The 21,753-nt window shown below is 32.3% G+C and overlaps 1 protein-coding gene across 2 annotated transcripts in view; it reads right to left on the bottom strand.

The window, feature by feature from the left end:
* LOC149898002 (trehalose transporter 1-like protein) overlaps nucleotides 1-21,753 on the bottom strand; it is a 57,076-nt gene that overhangs the window by 18,535 nt on the left and 16,788 nt on the right. Inside the window, exon 1 of one of the 2 annotated variants that reach the window (XM_090115892.1) lies at nucleotides 5,117-5,270. The exons of the other annotated variant lie outside the window; for it this stretch is intronic. The gene's annotated coding sequence lies outside the window, so the exon portion shown is untranslated. Of the gene's footprint in view, nucleotides 1-5,116; nucleotides 5,271-21,753 lie in introns of those variants that run through there. 2 annotated transcript variants of the gene reach the window in all.

Genomic DNA, 21,753 nt, shown 5'->3' with positions numbered 1-21,753 from the left:
CTGGTTCAGTGTAGGAAAGTGATATCTATATATCTGAGATGTGCTATTGATTCCTAGTTCAATGGTATACCGACCTTAATACCGGGTTTCTTGGACCTCGTGCCGCACTGAACTAATAAAAATTCTAACACAGTGCGGAACGAGGTTGCGAAAACCTCGTACCCCGCGAACCTCGTACCGCACCCTAAGCTAGCTTCACGCGGTTAGTGTTGTGCAACACATTCGAGACTGAGCACGCGACGAATTACGACTGCTGCCGATTATGTCGAAACGTTGCCGAAAAAAGTTAATCAAGGAGGAAGATGAAGAAAAACCGGGTGGTGAAACTCTAAAATCTGAAATCTGAAAAAATATTATTGCTTGGCCTGTTTTAATGAAAAACATCCATAAGTTTGATAAATAAATACAATTAAATAAAGTCGATATTTCTTTTCCCATCACTAAATTATATGAAAAACTGCTATCGTTCAGTGCGGTATGGGGTACATCAGATCCCACATTTTATTTTACCCATAGAATCTAAACTAACTAATCTAACCACGGGCGACGGTAGATTTAGGTTAATGAACTCATTGTTAATAATAATCACGACAAAAGCCGCACACTTTGTCTTATTTGGCGCCAAAAAAAGGATTTTGATCTCCTACGGGCGGTGGGGTTTAATATGCCTCGTGCCGCCACAATGTCTGGTATAGGACAAGGTTTAAAACTACCCGTAACGCAGTAATGGAAAGTACAGATATATCTGTGCCGCAGTCAACGTGTTAAGAGAAGATCTATAAATACTAAGGTGAAGGCAGTTTCTGTTATATAATTATTGGTCTGGAAATAGAATGGCATTTTCTATCTTTTTGTTGTTGAAGTAACTTTTTATTATCAACCTGTTTTCAGATCTAGTGGATTGTTGTAAAAAGTAGTTGGACGATCTGAGAGACTTGAGAGAGAGTTTTAAAGATAAGTTTATGCTTCTAAAGTCGTAACATAAATGATTCTCATATTATACAGTTCTGTATTTAATAGTTCTTCAATTAAATACATTATTCGAATTATTCGAATATTTTAAATTCAAAATTCAGTAACTATGAAGTGAATAATGTATATGAATAATAGTGGTCTGCACCGGCATCGCCCGTGGCACATGCTTACGTTTTCTTTCTATACAAACCATCCTCATACTCCAGAGTTATGCGCTTACCAACACATTTTGCGATTCATTTTTATATATAAGACTAGCGGTCCGCCCCGGCTTCGCCCGTGGTACAAATTTACGTTTTCTCTACATAAAAACCATCCTCGTACTTCAAGGAATATAATAAAAAAATAATTATCGAAATCAGTTCAGCCGTTCTCGAGTTATGCGCTTACCAACACATTTTGCGATTCATTTTTATATTTATGATATATTTGTTATTGTTGTCTGAGTGTCTTTTAGATATAAATTATTTTAATTCCATAGTAAGGTTTATGACTACTACACGTGTATTCTGGAGAAGGCACGATTCTCATCATAATAGGTATATTCAGTACTTGAACATTAGTATATGTTAACATATATATAAAATAAAATACTAAAAACCCATAAAGGAACAAACAAAAAGCTATTTAAGTCCACTAATGGCATAAAGACCTTTAAAAAGCACAGAAAGAACATATTTGTTAACATTAATGTAATTTTTAAAGCTATAATAGGCCGTTTTCTTCTTAATTATACTATAATATAAGCAAAAAGTTTAGCAGAAAATACTAAATAATATAAAAACAAAGTTATAGCTGAAAGAATGAATGAATATACTTCACGCAGAATACAATTACCTATGCTATAACCGTTATCGTTTGATACAAAAAGGAGATTATTTTAAAAATCTCTTTTAAATACTAAGTTCAAAGTATATAATATATTTGCAATTAAGTTTCATCATACCACAGATAAGAAAACAAAGCATGCGTCAGAGTCAAGAGGGAGGTTATCGTTTTATATTATTTGCAGGGGTTGTTATACCGTTGATCTGAATCTATAAAGTAGAATTTTTTGTTTGTACGGGATGAACGGAAAAACTACCGAATCGATTTGAAAATTATTTGGCTAGTAGCTAGAGTCTGGCCAGCCAAAGGTGAACCCAGTAAAAGGTGGCAAATTTAAAAAATATGGACCTGGTAACATCGGCTTTATTAGGAAAAAAAATTCATACTTTTGATATTCTTAGAGGTGATCATAGTATATGGGTACATTAGGTACACAACAAATCAGGATTTAAAAGTTATTAAAGGATGTGGTAGCCCTGTCAATAAAAAATTTGACTAACATTATTTTTTTTGTATTTATTAATCATTGTAACTCTTTGTATTTACTACATTACCTATAAATAAAAGGTGCCGCCCAGCACTCTTTATAGTTTTACCCATATTTCAACACTAAAACCGATAAATTCGCAAATAATTTGAACCGTTTTCAACAAAACTGACAAATAACTAAGCAGAAACGCCATGATGACATTCCAGATAATGTTGCCGCTACAAAAAACACTTGGTTCAGCTTTGGCTGGCCAGACTACATTATTCTGAATTGACATACGAAAATAATTTTTGTTACGGGTCAACCCAGATAAAGCCTCCGCAATCAGATAGCATTTGATCCTTCATTATGCAAGCATTTGAAAATTGTTTCATCGGTAAAAAGCTATATAGATTACTAACTGTGCCCCGCGGTTTTAACCGCATTCCTCCGCTTCTGTTGCTCTTAGCGGGATGATAGATAGACCATAGCCTTCCTCGATAAATAGGCTATCTAACACCGCGAGAATTTTTCAAGTCGGATCAGTAGTTCCTGAGATTTGCGCGTTCAAACAAACGAACAAACAAATTCTTCAGCTTTATAATATTAGTATAGACTATAGATTATTATTAGATGTAAGAAAGTATATCCCAGTACGAATATCAAGTAAAAACTACACAAATGATGTCAATGTAATAATCTATATCTATATTAATATTATAAAGAGGAAAGGTTTGTAATTAGGTATGTATGTATGTATGTATGGTTTTCACTTTTCACGCATTAAGTACTGGACCGATTACAATGAAATTTAGCACACATATAGAGGGTAACTTAGATTAACACAAAGGATAGGTTTTATCCCGGAAATCCCAAGGGAACGGGAACTATGCGGGTTTTTATGCGCGGGCGAAGCCGCGGGCGGAAAGCTATTAGATACTAAATTGCAATATTCCAAAATGTCAAGTGAATGTTTTTTCTTTGCTATTGCAGAGATTTCATCCATCTTTCATCAACTTTTTCTGGGTTATTATGTCTGTGTTACTCTTATTACCATATATCAAAACTTTGCAATAAATATTATGTGAGTCTTATTTTTTTCAACATTAAACATCGCGTGATTTTTTTATCTGACAGATGTAAGAAAAAGTAATTATTTGGTTTGCGATTATATTGAAATTTGAAGATAAATTCAAACATTGTTTTAGTTATTATCAAAAACGCCGAGAGCAAAAAATAAATAAAAAAATAATTTCACTAGCAATTTACGTTATATTTGCATGTGTGGATTTTTTGCTCTATTTCTTATATAGTTACATAATTAGGAAATAAAGGATTGTAATGTAAATTGTAAATTATACTAGAGACACAGATTAAGTTACACAGATTAAGGTACGTGATCTAATATTTTGTAACAGTAGGTAAATATTATAATTTCGCGTTGACCCGTTAATTTATACTAATCACTACATAGTATAAAACAAAGTCGCTTTCTCTGTCTCTATATCCCTATGTATGCTTAAATCTTTAAAACTACGCAAAAGATTTTGATGTGTTTTTTTAATAGATTGAGTGGTTCTCGAGGAAGGTTTTAACTTTTGGAAGAAAATGTTATTCGTGTAACAATAAATGGTAATGAACGAGAAGAAGAGAAGAAGAAGAGAAGAGCGAGATGTTCTAACACAAGCATTTATATACATAATTGCTCAAAAGGATACTCAATGACTGATATAATTGTAAACATATTTGTTACTGAATAAATATTTTTGATTTTGATTTTTTGTAATTAAAAAAAAAGCGTGCGAAGTCGCGGACGGGTCGCTAGTATAATATAAAATAAAAAAGCTGAAGATTTCGTTAATTTGGTTGAATCTGCTATAATATCTCAGGATTCTTTCTTTATTTTCTTTCTTTCTTTCATTGTCATTGTGTGCTCAGATATTAGTTCGAATTGAAACATAATTTTCGTTCTCAATAGTCCATTTACCTATCGAAGAGGGGGTTTACGACAAACGCCAGCTTTTTGAGAGTAGATTTTACATGTAACAAGTTTATATATAAACTAGCTGCGCTTCGCAGATTCATCCGTGTGGCTTCGCTCCTGAGTCCTGTTGGTCTTAGGCCTTGGCGTAGCGTATAATATAGCCTTCCTCGATCAATGGGCACCGAAAGCATTTTTCAAATCGGGCTTTCAAGGATGAAAATGTATAAGTAATTAACTGTTAACATTTCATAATTATTGCATTCAAATTTCAAACTATAAAGAATCAATAAAAATGCAATTCATATAATAATTTATATGCAACAATAAAAAAAATGCACGTCACTTTATTTAAATTTCTAGGAATAGGTTTTATTAATTACGTATTTATATTTATCTTTCAGAAATACGCCAATTCGTAATTACTTTATTGAAATAGGCATTTCTCGTATAGTGTACATTTAAATAATTGATACAATAGTTATGTCATTACAGCTTTTAATAAATAATTAATCAATTAAAAAAAACTAACATCCACACTAACTGTATTAGCAAGAAAATGTAATTAAAAATAATTATTTCACACCTATTAAGTCTATTAAAGACATGTGATGTGTTATGATAGAGAAAATACTAGAAAAGGATATTATTATCTAAGATTTTATAGAATAATATTCAAATATAGCTGAAGATAGTAAAATGTTGAATAGTTTTTTTTCGAAGCAATAAATTCAGTACATATTTATTTTCAGTATACAGCTACCCTGCTTATTAATTTAATTAAAAAAAGAATCACAATTTAATATCTTTTGCCTTTATTAATTAGAACTAAACTAAATTTCTTTCAAACAATAAACACTCACCGCTTTTATATTCCAAACAAAAAAAAAACTTCAAAAATAACAAATTTTAACGTAATATATCGCACAAATTCACAACACTATCGACGCAAATTACTGAGACGTTTCGATTCGAGCGTGACAAGACACCGACTGACTCTAGCCAGAACCCAAAGGATACGTAATAACTATGCCATGGCGTAGTGACGCGCTATTTATCGATAGTTTGTCGATAAACGTCGTCACGTGTTCGCATATTTGCTGTTAAATTATTACTCATATGGGCTAATAAATAGATGTTTATGGTGATGAAAGGATTTTTATGGATGTATCGTGCTATCGCTAAATATTGGTCATGGCTAGACTAATTACCTATTACAGATTAATGTCTCTTGGCAAAATCAGAATAATGGTATTTATTATATTTTTATATTCGTAAACATTCCTAGCAATGGAAAACTGAGCAGGAAAATAGATTCTTAGAATGTGAACTGGGATGTCAGAAATTCAAAATATGTATACTTAATATATTTGATTTTCAGATTTTAGGAAGACCAACAAAAGTGAAGCAATATTTTATATTTTATATATACATATTTTATGGGGAAAAGTTTTTGATATTCTCTACGTAAATAATTTTTCTTATCGATTTAAAAACGCAATTTTTGCAATATTATTTACATAGGTAATATAAAGTAGATTACACTAAAAATAATATTTTATACATTAATATTTATATAGGACACGTTTAACTTTATTATTTCTAGGCCATAGGTTAACGAATGACGCTCAAGTACTTACATTGATGTAGGTCGTGATTTCTATACATTTTTATATTTAACTAGCGGTCCGCCCCGGCTTCGCCCGTGGTACATATTTACGTTTTCTCTACATAAAAACCATCCTCGTACTTCAAGGAATATAATAAAAAAAGAATTATCGAAATCGGTTCAGCTGTTCTCGAGTTATGCGCTTACCAACACATTTTGCGATTCATTTTTATATAGGTATATAAGAAGATGATTTTTTACAACAGCCAGACTAGACTTATCATTATAATACATAATATTTTATTTATTCATTGAATACAAATACATAATTAGTAAAAACTACAAAAAAGACTTCTATATTTACTATTCTCAAACTACAGATTTTAAAGTGAAACTTTTATTACATCGTCTCAAACTTTTTGGTCTGTGTAGCGCATGTCGCGTGACGGTCGGTCGGCAGCCGATCGTCACGCGACATGCGCTACACAAAGCAGTGTTCGGAACCGATCGAACAGTTTCACTTTTACCGTGGTTTCATAAAACCACACAACATTTTTTTTTTGGTTCGAAAGCATTAAATAATTGTTTATCTTCGTTTTCGTTTATATGCAAAAAATTATAGTTACATAATAACGTTGAAAATATAGTAGGATTATAAAATTATAAGAACCTGAAAAACAATCGAAAACGTTCAAAATATCACACATGACATGTAAAAAATATTCGAGTGTTTATAAAAAAATATGATATAGGTAACGTAAGTACATGCCTACCTAATTACATGTAAACATTTAATATATGTATATCGCAATCTATGCCTTTATTTGCAATGTAAACAATTACATATTATTTAGAACTTTATGTAAACTATACAAGTGGCTTATTATGTTTAATATTTTAATGTACTTATTTTTAGCCAAAGAAAGGTTGATCATGTTGATACATTTGTTTTTAAATTTATATTTAACTTGAGTCATGACCTATGTCATATTCTAGATTCTATAATATTATAGACTGTACACATATAATTTTTTGAAGTGAAAACTTCTTTAGCGGCGTTGAGCACTTTTTCTGTAATGGGTATAAAATCTTAAACTCGCGTCAGGACACGTGACCTGATCGAAAAAACGTAAGAGGGATGGATATCAAACATGCTCAACGTTAATAATCAAGTTTTCACTTCTGCCGGCACTCCCGGAGTGCAACCCGTCTTTTTAGGGTTCCGTACCTCAAAAGGAAAAAAACGGAACCCTTATAGGATCACTTTGTTGTCCGTCCGTCCGTCTGTCAAGACCCTTTTTCTCAGGAACGCGTGGAGGTATGAAGCTGAAATTTATATCAATTACTCAGGTCTACTGTCCCTTGAAGCTGTGAAAAAATCAAACTTCTAAGCCAACGCAATCAAAAGATACAGCCGTTTATGCCGCAAATTTTCGACACTTGCAAGGGAATCAAAACCTACAGGGTGCTTCCCGTGAACTCAGAATCTTGAAATTTGGTACGAAGCAACGTCTTATAGCATAGAAATTACGAAAACCATAAATTTTTAGTTACATCACATAATATTTTTTTTTTAATAATTTTAAACTTACTACCCATTTCCTCATAAACGCGTAGAGGTATTTAATTGAAATTCATACCAAATACTCAGGTCTATAATACCTTTAAGCTGTAACAAAATCAACTTTGTAAACCCTGCAGGTTTGTACGGAACCCTCGGTGCGCGAGTCCGACTCGCACTTGGCCGGTTTTTTATTTTTTTTGCTCTATCTTTTATTATTTTGTTGGCAATGTTAGTTAGTTCGTAAGACTAATTATTTTAAACACAATAATTACTCTTGCTAACATTAAACGTGATAATTTGTAAAAAATGTCTACTAATGATGGATACTATTTCACTGAAAAACCACTGAACAGAATTTGATGAGACTTAGCAGTAATGTAGCTTATCTACTAGAACAACACATAATCTAGGCATGTTAATACTTGTTTTTGTTCACGGGTTCGTCCGTGGATCCGTGCGGAACACCTAGATTATCAAAGTAAAGTATTTAATATCAAGCTTCAAAAGTCTAGTTTGTACATATTTTATGATTGGATTATATTACATATATTATATACTAGTGGTCCGCCCCGGCTTCGCCCGTGGTACATATTTCGCAATAAAAGGTAGCCTATGTCCTTTCTCGGGTATCAAAATATCTCCATACCAAATTTCATGCAAATTGGTTCAGTAGTTTAGGCGTGATTGAGTAACAGACAGACAGACAGAGTTACTTTCGCATTTATAATATTAGTATGGATTATATGCAAGTAAAGATTCTTTAACATGACATTATTAAATGATTGATAAGATTATTATATAGACGATGTCGCGGTCAAAGGCTAGCTTATGTAATTTTTTATTGTTGTTACTATACCACAGAATAAATAATAGTTTTACAATTAGTGATTTTTATAACCAACAGTAATAAACACTGCCTATTACAAAATTATTTATTATAATAACAATAGGGATAATAAAAATAATACTGCGTTAGGTCCTAATGTATGACTTCCTCATTTATTACTAAGAACAATAATTAGTTCGTATATAGCACACTTTTGATGGTTATTTGGTTGAAAAAAAATATTGTAGGTATAGGTGTATAGTGTATACAATGACGAAATAACTTGAAATATAGGTAAGTACATAAAATAAATAAACGCAAGCAAAACCGCGGACATAAAAATGCATGTTCAATTTTTTTCATTAGAAATCTACAAATAACTTTTTGTTTTTGCCAAAATGTAGGTCATAATTTTTTAGGTTATTTATAAACAATTCAACCCATTTAAATCCATACTAATATTATAATTAATGCGAAAGTAACTCTGTCTGTCTGTCTGTCTGTTACTCAATCACGCCTTAACTACTGAACCAATTTGCATGAAATTTGGTATAGAGATATTTTGATACTCGAGAAAGGACATAGGAAAGGTTTTATCCCGGAAATCCTACGGGAACGGGTTTTTCTTTGAAAACGCGGGCGAAACTGCGGGCGGAAAGCTAGTAATTAATATAATGATTGTATTATACTTTATGATTTTTAGAATGAAGCTACTATGCAATACCTGCATTGATTATCAAGTTTATTAGAACTTGACATACAAGTTACAATGAACCAATGCCAAGCCCTTCTGTTAGGCTTTATAAATATCTGATAATAGTGCTCTTGAAATCTTTATTACCCTGTTAACGAAGTAAATAGTAAACATGCTCTATTTAGATGTTGTTTTATTTTGAAAAATCTGTCAACAATATTAATTATTGGTCTTCTGTGTCTGTCTGTCAAAGAGAGAATCCGAGATGTCCGCCCCGGCTTCGCCCATGGTACATATTTCGCAATAAAAGGTAGCCTTTGTTCTTTCTCATTGTCTGTGCCAAATTACATCCAAACGCGGTTACAGACAGACAGAGTTACTTTCGCATTTATAATATTAGTAGGGATTTGTTATTCTTGTATTTTTGTAGAGCTACATTTACCGAGTAAAAAACTTCTCTATTTTTCCGGATCAACATGGACAATGCCAGGCTGGTTTTAAATATATTCTCTATCTATCCTGATGTTTTACCTGCGGGCAAAACTACCAATCATCCCTTTTTATCCTTGAAAAAATAAAACTAGGTAACTATTTTCATTCCAAATCGGTGCTTTAGTTTATCCGTGAAATCCTAAGAGACAAAATTTATAATTTTTAACAAATATGTATGTTAAAAACGTATAAATGGAAATTTTAAAATATTAATCTTATATATAAAATTCTCGTGTCACAATGTTAGTCTGCATACTCCTCCGAAACGGGTGGACCGATTCTCATGAAATTTTCTGTGCATATCGGGTAAGTCTGAGAATCGGCCAACATCTATTTTTCATATGTACCACGGGCGAAGCCGGGGCGGACCGCTAGTATAATTAATTAATTATATTAATAGATATTAACTACATTGCGGTAACGCACAATATAATAGGTATGTACTGACTAGCTTACCGCCCGCGGCTTCGCCTGCTTTATCTAAAACCTAATAAATTATATACTAAAACCTTCCTCTTGAATCACTCTATCTATTAAAAACCGCATCAAAATCCGTTGCATAGTTTTAAAGATTTAAGCATACAAAGGGACATAGGGACAGAGAAAGCGACTTTGTTTTATACTATGTAGTGATTAATAAAATATTTTACGAGCGTTTGACAGTGACCATGAATAAAATTAATTGTGTAATGAATACCGAGTGATTTGCGAACTGTAGTCTATGATAATATATACTTGCCTATCAATGGATTTTATATTTGTACAACATAATTATATTTTTGATCATTAACTATATTGTCTCGACACTCTCGACGCGGACGTAACGAATTTGAAATATCCATACTAATATTATAAATGCGAAAGTAACTCTGTCTGTCTGTCTGTTACTCAATCACGCCTAAACTACTGAACCTATTATCATGAAATTTGGAATGGAGATATATTGATACCCGTGAAAGGACATAGGCTACTTTTTATCCCGGGAAAATGACGCAATCCCGGAAATCCCACGGGAACGGGAACTACGCGGGTTTTTCTTTGACTGCGCGGGCGAAGCCGCGGGCGGAAACCTAGAGACTAAAACTCTTGAATCCAGGTCAAAATTAAAGGCTTTTAGGTACATATAATTTAAAATGGTAAGTATTACACAAGTAATAGATTTCTTAGTTATATTCTATCTTCGTGCAAACTTTTAATATGAAACACCAACGATCACTTCCTTCCATACAAACTTTATTTCAGTGTTAATTATTATTTAAATATAACATTGTTTATCTCACATTGCAGGAACAAAGATCTGTTCCTGGTAATTAAGACTGCATTATATTAATTTAAATATTTTCTCTTGATTTTATTACTACGTCGCATGCAATATATGTACTTCATAAATAGAAAATCTATCCTCAACCAAGAACATGGTAACTGCTTTCCTTCTATCTTCTCTTATATATAAAAATGAATCGCAAAATGTGTTGGTAAGCGCATAACTCGAGAACGGCTGAACCGATTTCGATAATTCTTTTTTTATTATATTCCTTGAAGTACGAGGATGGTTTTTATGTAGAGAAAACGTAAATATGTACCACGGGCGAAGCCGGGGCGGACCGCTAGTCTTATATATAAAAAAGAATCGCAAAATGTGTTGGTAAGCGCATAACTCGAGAACGGCTGAACCGATTTCGATAATTCTTTTTTTATTATATTCCTTGAAGTACGAGGATGGTTTTTATGTAGAGAAAACGTAAATATGTACCACGGGCGAAGCCGGGGCGGACCGCTAGTAATTTATAAAGTTATATGTCGTAATATGTAGACTACAGGCCCATGTTGAAAAAAATATGGGTCATTTGAACCAACAGGTGACCTATCCAGAACGATATAAGAGCATAAAATAATAACAGATGCCGTACAAAAATGGTGGTCCAAAAAGTCGGAATTTATTTTTATTTTCCGACAATTGCCGGGGTAGGTCATTTGATTTTGTACGGCATCTGTGTCATACTATTTCTATATGTACTGCTTTTAATCCATTATTCCGCAACGCCGTACAAAAATCATGGAGATTAGGGGAAAAATCTCTATCTGTACTTTCGAATTCTCATCTGCACTCAGGTGGATAGCTTACAAGTGACGGCATAGTGCTGAATCATATTATTTTATGCTCTTATATCGTTCTAGATAGGTCACCTGGTGGTTCAAATGACCCATAATTTTTTCAACATGAGCCTGTAAGTCTGATGGATTGCAATTATTTTTTTATGCATTTAAGTGATGCATTTTTATACATTTCCCGATAAGCATGAAACAGTAAGCTTTTGCATGACTGAATCGATCTAAACTATCATGCGTGCATGTCACTCATGCTTGCATGCCATAAAAAAAGCCATACCAATCAGATACCATCACGTAGTTTGACAATCATGAAATTAAAAGATCCATGACACCACGTAACGCATGACACGCTGGACCTAGGGACCACTTAAGGTAAGTACAATATTTTTGAAGTGAAACTTCTTTAGAGCGTTGAGAGTAAAATTTCAAGGTCGCGTCATGGCGATACCGTCACGTCATGGGGTAAGGCGCCGATTTTGGTATCTTTGAATCTTGCCAAAGAAGTTTCACTTCAGACACGCATGCTCGGCACACACTTTTTTTAATTTAAAATGTACTAGCGGTCCGCCCCGGTTTCGCCCGTGGTATAAGAACCATCCTCGTACTTCAAGGAATATAATAAAAAAAGAATTATCGAAATCGGTTCAGCCGTACTCAAGTTATGCGCTTACCAACACATTTTGCGATTCATCCATACTAATATGTATTATAAATGCGAAAGTAGATAACTCTGTCTGTCTGTCTGTTACTCAATCACGCCTTAACTACTGAACCAATTTGCATGAAATTTGGTATAGAGATATTTTGATACCCGCGAAAGGACATAGGATATGTTTTATCCCGGAAATCCTACGGGAACGGGTTTTTCTTTGAAAACGCGGGCGAAGCCGCGGGCGGAAAGCTAGTTTTTATATATAAAGATTTGTAGATAAATTATACAAAAATAAAACGTCATCTTATACGTCATCGTGAACTGGTCTTTTCTCAAAATTGTTTTCGTCACCTCTAACCCCAATTGTTAAACAATCTGACGCAATTAATTGTACAGATAATTGTATTTTATTACATCTATGCTACATAAAACTTATTGAAGCCTAAATCTGTTGAAAAAAAAATGGTATTTGAAAAATCTAGTTGTATTGCAAAATTCTATAAAAACTAAACTAATATTAATTGGTATTAATTAGGGATGTAACGATACATGATTTTGCCGATACGATACCGATACCGATATTTGTAGTAATGTATCGGCGATACCGATACCGATACCGATATCGATGGCTCGTTAGAAAAATAAATAGTGAATTATGCATAAAAAGTTACCAACATTTAACAGAGACAACTGTTAATCGTATTCTTTTAAATAAAAATGCCAAATCAAAAAACAACAAAACCATTTATTTTAGTATTATTATTTTACGAAGTCAGTTAAACTTTAAGTAATACACATACAATCAGTACCTAATAAAAGTTTACTATTGGTAGAGTTTTTTCAGAAAACAAAGTGCGCACGCGCGGGCGGCCTCCCGCATCGTTCATTGGGCGCGGATTTTTGAATTATTTGTTGTTTGTAAAGTAGGTTTACGATCGAGATGTTTACGTGATAACATAATGCAGTGGCAGCGCTCGAGATGAAACGGGAGATCGGTCCGTCTCTCTCTCGTTATACCTGCGATCGCGCTCGTGAGGTTTTGGTGTGACACAAGTTTATGAACATGTCACCCGACTAAAACGATTTTAAAAACGTTATCACGTTAAAAATTAAAAAAATTCAAAATTATTTATTTCTTTCCTTTACATAAACAAATTTGTGATTGGAACACTCCTAGTAAGCAAATAAAATGCTTGTGTCAGGAGGTTCCGCTCTTCCTTAACACTATTACAGAAACAGAAATAAAACAATATGAATGAATACAATGCAAAAACATAAAAGAAAGAAAGAATTTAATAAAAAAATATCGGTATCGGTTGATTTATTATCGGCGATACCGATATATCGGCTTGCCGATATATCGGCCGATATATCGGTATCGGTATCGGTATCGTTACATCCCTAGTATTAATCATAATATAATAATGTATACCAAATAATATAAGGTGTGAATCTTCAACAGTGGAAAAGTATTCTGTTTACTTGATATATTTTTAAGATATACTATGAAGGAGAAAAAAAAACAGTATGTCACTAACCAGTATTTTTTTGACAAATATTTTTGATTCTCAAATAAAAAAATAAATGTTAATTATAATGAAATTTACAAAATATGCCTCTAAATAAAACTATTATATGTAAAATGATTACTAATTAAAAATTTCGGGATCCGAATTTAAAAATAGATGTTTGACGTATTCCCATGTTTATATTTAATTCCAGTAGCGTAAATATGCTTAAAATAATTGTTATCATTGTTATCTAATAAGTTTTAAAAATATTTGTACGAATTTTGACGCAGCTTGTTATCGTGGGTTTAAATAAGACGGAGATCTGTTGCTAGCCCACATATACTAATACTAGCTGTTCCCCGCGGTTTCACCCGCATTGCTCCGCTCTTGTTGGTCAGCGTGATGATATACAGCCTTCCTCGATAAATGAGCTTTCTTTCTTTAAATTCGTCTACCGAAAGAATTTTTCAAATCGGACCAGTAGTTCCCGAGATTAGCGCGTTCAAACAAACAAACTCTTCAGCTTTATAATATTAGTATAGATTATAAAGAAGTAAAGTTTGTTTTGGGTACGTTTTCCTCTTTTTTGTATACCATGTCCAAAAAAAAATATATATTAATTTTTTCCACTTTGTCATTGTTATAATTAATGTAAAACTACTGTCACATTAATTGTCTTATTATTGGTATTCCTTTTTATTGGCGTATTGTTTTGTTAAAGTTAATTATAAATATTGTAATACAAATAGCTGTAAGGAATCTATATACGTAAAAAATAAATAAAATAAATAAATTAATCGCGGGCGTAGCAGGGTCTACCGGCTAGTATTTATCTGCTATTTATTCATTAATTTTTAAAACATAAAATGTCGTAAGTTGGTCGTTACCTTTCCAACATCCCCGGTTTTATAACATTTTTATAACCGAACCTGAGAATAAATCATAAGGATAAGTTTAGTAAAGTCAAGATGATTTCTAAATAATTAATAAATTAATGAAACTTTATTTTCACCAAAACATCAGTCATTACAATTTAAAATAACTTAAAATAGATATCTACGTACAGAGCTACCTTCATCCTAAGAGCAATATCTGCCAGGCAATTAGTAAAAACACAGAATAACAGAATGTATTATTGGATCCTTCACAACTAAGTCTAAGTACATGTAATTATTACTTCATAAACTTAATAATTGCAACTTTAATAGCTCAGTTCCGTCATATTGTAAAACAATTATTAATTATTAAATAAAATTTCAATCAATATAATAATTACGAAGCAATTGATAAATGATGTCCATTTGAATTAAATTAAAATGCTTTTCTTTTTCCTTCCTCAGTGATGTAAGATTCACGTAAGAAAATATGTTTTGTTTTGTAGTAGGTAGTTATGAAAATGTGTCTTATAAAAATAAATAAATAAAAATAAATAAAATTGTTTTATCTTAGGACATGTGTTCCCATATGGAAGTTACAATATAATGGAAGTATACAAAATCAAGATAAAAATTAAAAACAACTAATTCTTATTATAATAACATCTGAAAAAACAACATTCAAAGGTTAAATAAAATAATGTAGCACTTGGCTTTTATGTCAAATTGGTTTGAATATTATGTTTTTTATTTTTAATAAGTAGAGGGTTAAATTTTAAACAACAGCTATTTGCTTTATATGTGAGCTTAGAATACATATGTAGGTACCTATTCTAACAATATATGTGAGTATAAGATGTGAGGAAGTGGCCTTTACAGTGCCTTTACATAAGTGGAGACAATAATATCATAAATCTAAAAGGTTACCAAGGCAACTAAATAGTAAATAACCACGTTCAAATATTTACCGTGTATTCGATTTATTTTCACCCAGGTAACCCTGGGTATCTAATTTAGTAAGTAACATTACTATTTACTTTGTTAAATCATGTTATCTATACTAATTGTATAAACATATAATCAATCTCAGGACTCACGGGTCTGATTTGAAAAAATATTTCCTAGAAAGAAAGAAAGAAAGCACCTATATATTTCAACACACGCACACACGACAGTAACATTATAAATTAGTACGAGGTAAGTTATAAAAAACATACTTTGTGCGTGGTTGTTGGTTTCAAATTGTAATGTTGTAGGTACATATTATATCATCACGTTAAGATAAACGGAGCAAAGCGGGTAAAGCCGCGGCGTACAGCTGGTAATTATTAATATTTAATAATATATTAGTATATTACATATATATAAAAATAAGTCGGGTTTTCCTTCCTGACGCTATAACTCCAGAACGCACGAACCGATTTCCACGATTTTGCATTCGTTGGAAAGGTCACGGGCTCCGTGAGGTTTATAGCAAAGAAAAGGTGTCTCCGGTGGCGAAACGGAGTTCGCCCGGTTTGCTAGTTTGATATACATATTATAAACAATCACATGTTGATATGTCGAGGCAATCAAATGACATATATTATGTTTATCAGAGTCGCGTGCTCGATAAGCAAGTTCATTAGAATCGTATGACATATTTGTGCAAAATAATATTAATTGGAATATAGTTCTTATCAGTTCTGTCGCACACGCTTACAGATGGTTCACCGTTCATGGTTCAAAAGCTGGTTAAACAAAGACATTATTCATAGTTATGTAATTGAAAAATTTAAGATTTGTTTGTCTATGTATTATTTACTCATAGATATATAGCATAGATATATGTATTATTTAATCATAGATATAGCGTTTAGGTGTGTAATGTCTATGTAACATAAAATTTAAATTTATTTGGCACGCTCCATAGCGAAAACGGCTAAAATGAATGTCAAAATAATTATTAAAGAACTAAAAGATACTATTGTTTTTATTTGGACAGGTATCTATTCAAGATAAGACCTTTATTACATGTCTATCCGTTTTTTAAATAATCTCGAAAGGACCTCGCAAACTAAGACGTTAAATTCGTATTTATAGATGATAAATACGGAACTACAGTCACACAGACATACAGACAAATTTGTTCTATACAAGAAATAAGTTTCCCACGTTTTTTTATTTTGCTCAGTCAACCAACTCAATTAATGTGCAATACTAATCAAATGCGTCAAGTTTTTGCATCTAAATTGGAACCCGGAAGATGAAGCAATGGACCGTGTTACAATTAACAAATACTAAGAAACACTTGGTTTACTTATTTTAAATCAAGGTTGCTATCATTTGACAAGTCATAGTTGTAATGCATTTCAATTGTATGTACGAATAATAAAAATGGGTGCACAAAAAAAACCTAATTATTAATGTAATATCTACCTACCTTAAGTATGCTTCTTCCTACAGACTAAAAATGTTACTTTTACATGATACCTACTCAATTTTCAATTTGAATTTTATTGCAAAAGTTGACAAATATTTTTAAGGCTGCGGAGATATTAAGTAAGTACCTGATGAACGCAAGGATATAAGACAAAATATCCATTATAATAATATTACAAAATATGACCAAATTGACTTGTTTTTACATCGAACACCAAACGGCTTCAGCCTTGCTGATCTAAGAAATTGTCCTAAGCTTGCTTTCTTACAGTAGATACCTAAAATCGATTTTAAAATTCGTCAAAATAGTAATCAAGTTATATACCTATTTACCTACATACAACTAAGACTAAAAAAAACCAAAGTATCGTTCTTTATTCGCTATTCCACGGCTTTGTCCGCGTAAAATAGTGATTTTTGCAGCATTTTTAATTTCACTACGTCACGCCACGCCCCCGGCGCGGCGCCGGCGCAGCTCATCGTGTCGTGGAGCTTGGCACTATTTCTTACGTGTTCATTTCAGCTTTAAATTTTATAATGACTGCGTAATTCTCTGTTTTTTTTTAATCGGCTTTTATTTACTGGAGAGCTAGCTTTTTTAACGACGTCATCACACAAAATATTCTGTGGATAACGTTTTTTTTAAAGATATTTGAAATTTCACGCCATTTTAGTTTTCTACGCATTCCAAAGTATGTTATAGCCGTGATATTATGATATCTAAAATATTGTATATAGATACTGAATATGAATTTATTTGGTATACTTAGTTTCATCATAAGAAAAATAAAAAATAAAAATAAAACTAGATAATAATGACATAATGTAAAAACACATTGTCTTGTCAACATAATGTCACAGATAATGTTCAGTCCATTCCAATTTTATGTTTTTCTATAAATACGCAAAGGTCAGAGTTACGTATTTCGGCTTTTCTTTGAGGGAACGGAATTATTATATCTTTAACTGGCTGTGCCCCGCGGTTTTTCCCACATCGCTCCACTCCAATTGGTCTTAACGTGATGATTTATAGCCTATAGCTAACTTTGATAGATGCACTATCCAACACAAAACAATTTTTCAATTCGAGCTGCAAGTTGTTTGTGAGATTACCTCGTTCAAACAATCAAAAAATTTTCAGCTTTATAATATTAGTTTACATGATAAAACGTAGGTGACGTGTCATTTGATGTTGTTTATCAGCTTCCTGCGACGTTAGATGACGCGTCACATAATTTGAAGCTTTGCGTCACGTAGCGTTGCAACAACATTATAACTTGATAATTAATTATGTATAGTACGATTCACAAAAGGTGACCACAAATGGCGGCCGTCTGCGCACGTACACTCATGAAGAAAATACTTTTTGGTTAAATTGCATAACCAGCGTTTACAACATTACACAAATTATTTAACCAACATTAAAATATTATTTTGTCTTTTCTTCATGAATGTACGTGCGCAGACGGCCGCCATTTGTGGTCATCTTTCGTGAATCGTACTGTAGGTAGTATTTATTTAGCTTTAAAAATCTCTCACCTAATTCAATAACTGGTATTACTATGCGATCAAACTAAGAATAGGATTGTTTCAGCGCCATAATATGATGACGTCATATATGTTAATTCAAAAGTAGGTATAAATTGGTATAATCTAACGCAAACAAAAACTAAAATACCCGATATTTATTAAAGTAGATAAGGATTTCTAAGTAATTCGTATTTTTCAAATGACACATCACACAGACCTAGGTAATTGACGTTCTTATTCTTAGAAGAATTGCATTTGTTTTTTTTTATTTTTTAATGCTATACAAATAAAAAGCTGACCTATTAAGTGTTCTCAATCAATAAAAAGAGTGTATTATAAGGTTCGGATTTAAATTGAATTTATTTATTCGTTCAACACAACCCTTATTTGAAACATCGACACCAATATCATCAACATCCTATTTACGAAAGATAATTAGGCTATTGGTACTTAGGTATTAGATATGTAATACATTTTATGATATACATAATATGTACGTACCTAGGTATATATTAGTTCTATAACATATTGTGGATTTTTATTTTACTACCGATTAAAGTTATTACCTATTACATATATATTACCGATTTAATTAATACAGATTTAAATTAAGGGCCCTTAGTAGGTGAAAACTGAAAACGGACTGGACTGTTATCTATGAGCTATAAGTAATTGAAAATATTGAAATTTTTTCGCACTAAAATTTCTAATATGTACTTATTACAGAACGTATGTGTGATGGGACGACTGTTTCCAAAACACGATTGGAAAAATTTTGTTCGATAAAAAGAAATCCTGAAGTTACCTCTAAAATATCATATAAATGCTCATTACAACCGTATTTTACGATAATAATTAGTATAAAATCATAAATACATAGGTATTTACCTTCTCGATTTCGTGACTGTTTTAGATTTAGAAAATACTAAATATTTTCATTCACTTTTTGATAAAAATGTGAATGGCGCTTACGATTTTTAGTTTCGAGCACGTTGATTCCATACTAAACGCGGACCTCCTCACCCCTCACCTAAGGCGAGAATAGCTGAATTTTCGCTGACCGCCTAAGCGTAGAGTGAACAGGTACCTTCTAAGGAAGCGCGTTCCATCTTAGGCCACATCTCATCAAGCGCTTCCCTATTACCAATAAAAAAAAATGTGTGCGTGTACTAATGTACACACTAAAGTGAAACTTCTTTATGACCTTATTTTTTCAAAAAATAATTTACTGTATGCAACTTTACAGAAATAGGTCAATCACGCGTGGTAGGGATAAAAACAAGATGGCGCGTAACGGAAAAATGTCACTCGTAACGAAAAAATGTTACACTAAATTTTTTTCCAACTCCGATAAAGAAGTTTCACTTCAAAAATATACATAATACAACAAAAAGCTACCAACGGTAGAAGGCACATTTCTCTCATAGTTATTTGTATTTAAAATCTTAAGTATAATTAAACAACTCACTGAAGAAGTCACATTGCCATGTACATCATTAAATAAGAGTACACAGAAGATAATATAAAATTATCAATAACAAAACTGACGCAAGAATAAAGAAAACACTGTATTGTAAATATTGTCAAAATGAGTGAGCAAAATCTTATAAAAATAACGATGATAATTGTAGTTATTATGGGATTCATATCTCAGTGTTGGTAACTGAATATTTGTTTAGCATTTACTGTGATATAACCTGAACACTGAATAAATAGTTGAGTACCTATTATTAGGTAGGTGCTTTCGTGTAATTTTCCTTTACGTAGGTATGCGTTTTCTTTGACTCGTAGGTTTTTAAGCTATTGCATAGCTTCTATCGCGGGCCTTGAGCGCGGGGACCGAATCGAGAAATTCCGTAACGAAAAATCCTCACGCTCCCCACTCCGACAGGCTCGGAGGTGTGGCTTGAAGGCATGCTATGCAATAGCTTTACCGCGGCAGTCCCCTAGTGCCACATGTCTTTTTATATGCTTTTTCAGCTGCTTTGATTTAAAAATTTAAATATGTAATATGTACTACATAGTATAAAATATAAAATATTCAACACGGAAATATAATTATGAATACGAAGTCGCTTCTCTCTGTCTGTCCTATGTATCCTTAGATATTTACAACAACACAATTTTGATGGAGTTTCTTTAATAGTCAATAGATAGAGTGATTCAAGAGGAAGGTTTTATTATATAATTTGTTAAGTTTTAGGCAAAGCGGGCGAAGTCGCGAGCGGAAAGCTAGTAATGAACATAAATAAAATTAGTTCTATAAATTCAGTCACTTTAGTTGGAATCGAAAACGAAACGAAATGAAAAATTGGCAACGTCTCAATAGAAACGGGAAAATCTTAATTAAGTGTATTTTTCTTTAAGAAATAAACGATTTTAGTTTAATCATTTCATGTAGATGATTATATTGAAAATAAGGTGAAATTAAAATTATATTGCATAAAAGAAAAATATTCAAATATTGAATTATACATACTATTATTATTGTATTATACAATGTACAAAAAGCACACCTGTACTAATCATTAATAGTGTACCTGTACTAATCGTACCTGTACTAATCATTAGAGTCGTTTTCAAAGTGCATGATTACATTGTTCGATTTACATGCGCCTACTAAGACAAGTATAATCAGAGAGCCCCCACATCCTTGGTTAACTGATACAATAAAAATCATCATGAAGTTACGTGATGATGCATTACTTAAGTATCGAAAAAATAGAACAGATTCTAAAAAAAAATATTACCATGAATTGAAATCTCTTGTTATGTCCTCCTTGCACAGTGAAAAAGTTGCCTTTTTTCGTCATAATATAAATAATAAAATAGATAAACCACAAATTCTTTGGAACAATATAAAATCCCATGTTTTGCCTAGGAAACAATTAAATGTACTTCCACCTCATTTGTCCTGTCCCAATAATCTTAACCAACATTTTCTACAAGTCCCAGGTAGGGCTATTGTTAATTTGACGACCATAACATATTTCGAATCGCACCTACATGGCGAGGCGGTTTTCGAATTAGCAACGGTTTCTCAAGACATTGTATCTGGGTACTTGCTTAAACTTAAATCGAACGCTGAGGGTCACGATAAAATTAATTTGAATATGTTGATACTAACACTCCCTTATACCTTGGAACCTATAACCCATATCATAAATAGTTCAATACAAAAGTCAATATTTCCTAGTTTATGGAAAATGGCATT

This window comes from Colias eurytheme, chromosome 24, assembly GCF_061535395.1.
Source record: "Colias eurytheme isolate Ceu_HAF_F1 chromosome 24, ilColEury1 Martin Lab GWU primary, whole genome shotgun sequence".
Taxonomy (NCBI): Eukaryota; Metazoa; Arthropoda; class Insecta; order Lepidoptera; family Pieridae; genus Colias; species Colias eurytheme.
This window is presented reverse-complemented; position numbering and strand designations above follow the sequence as displayed.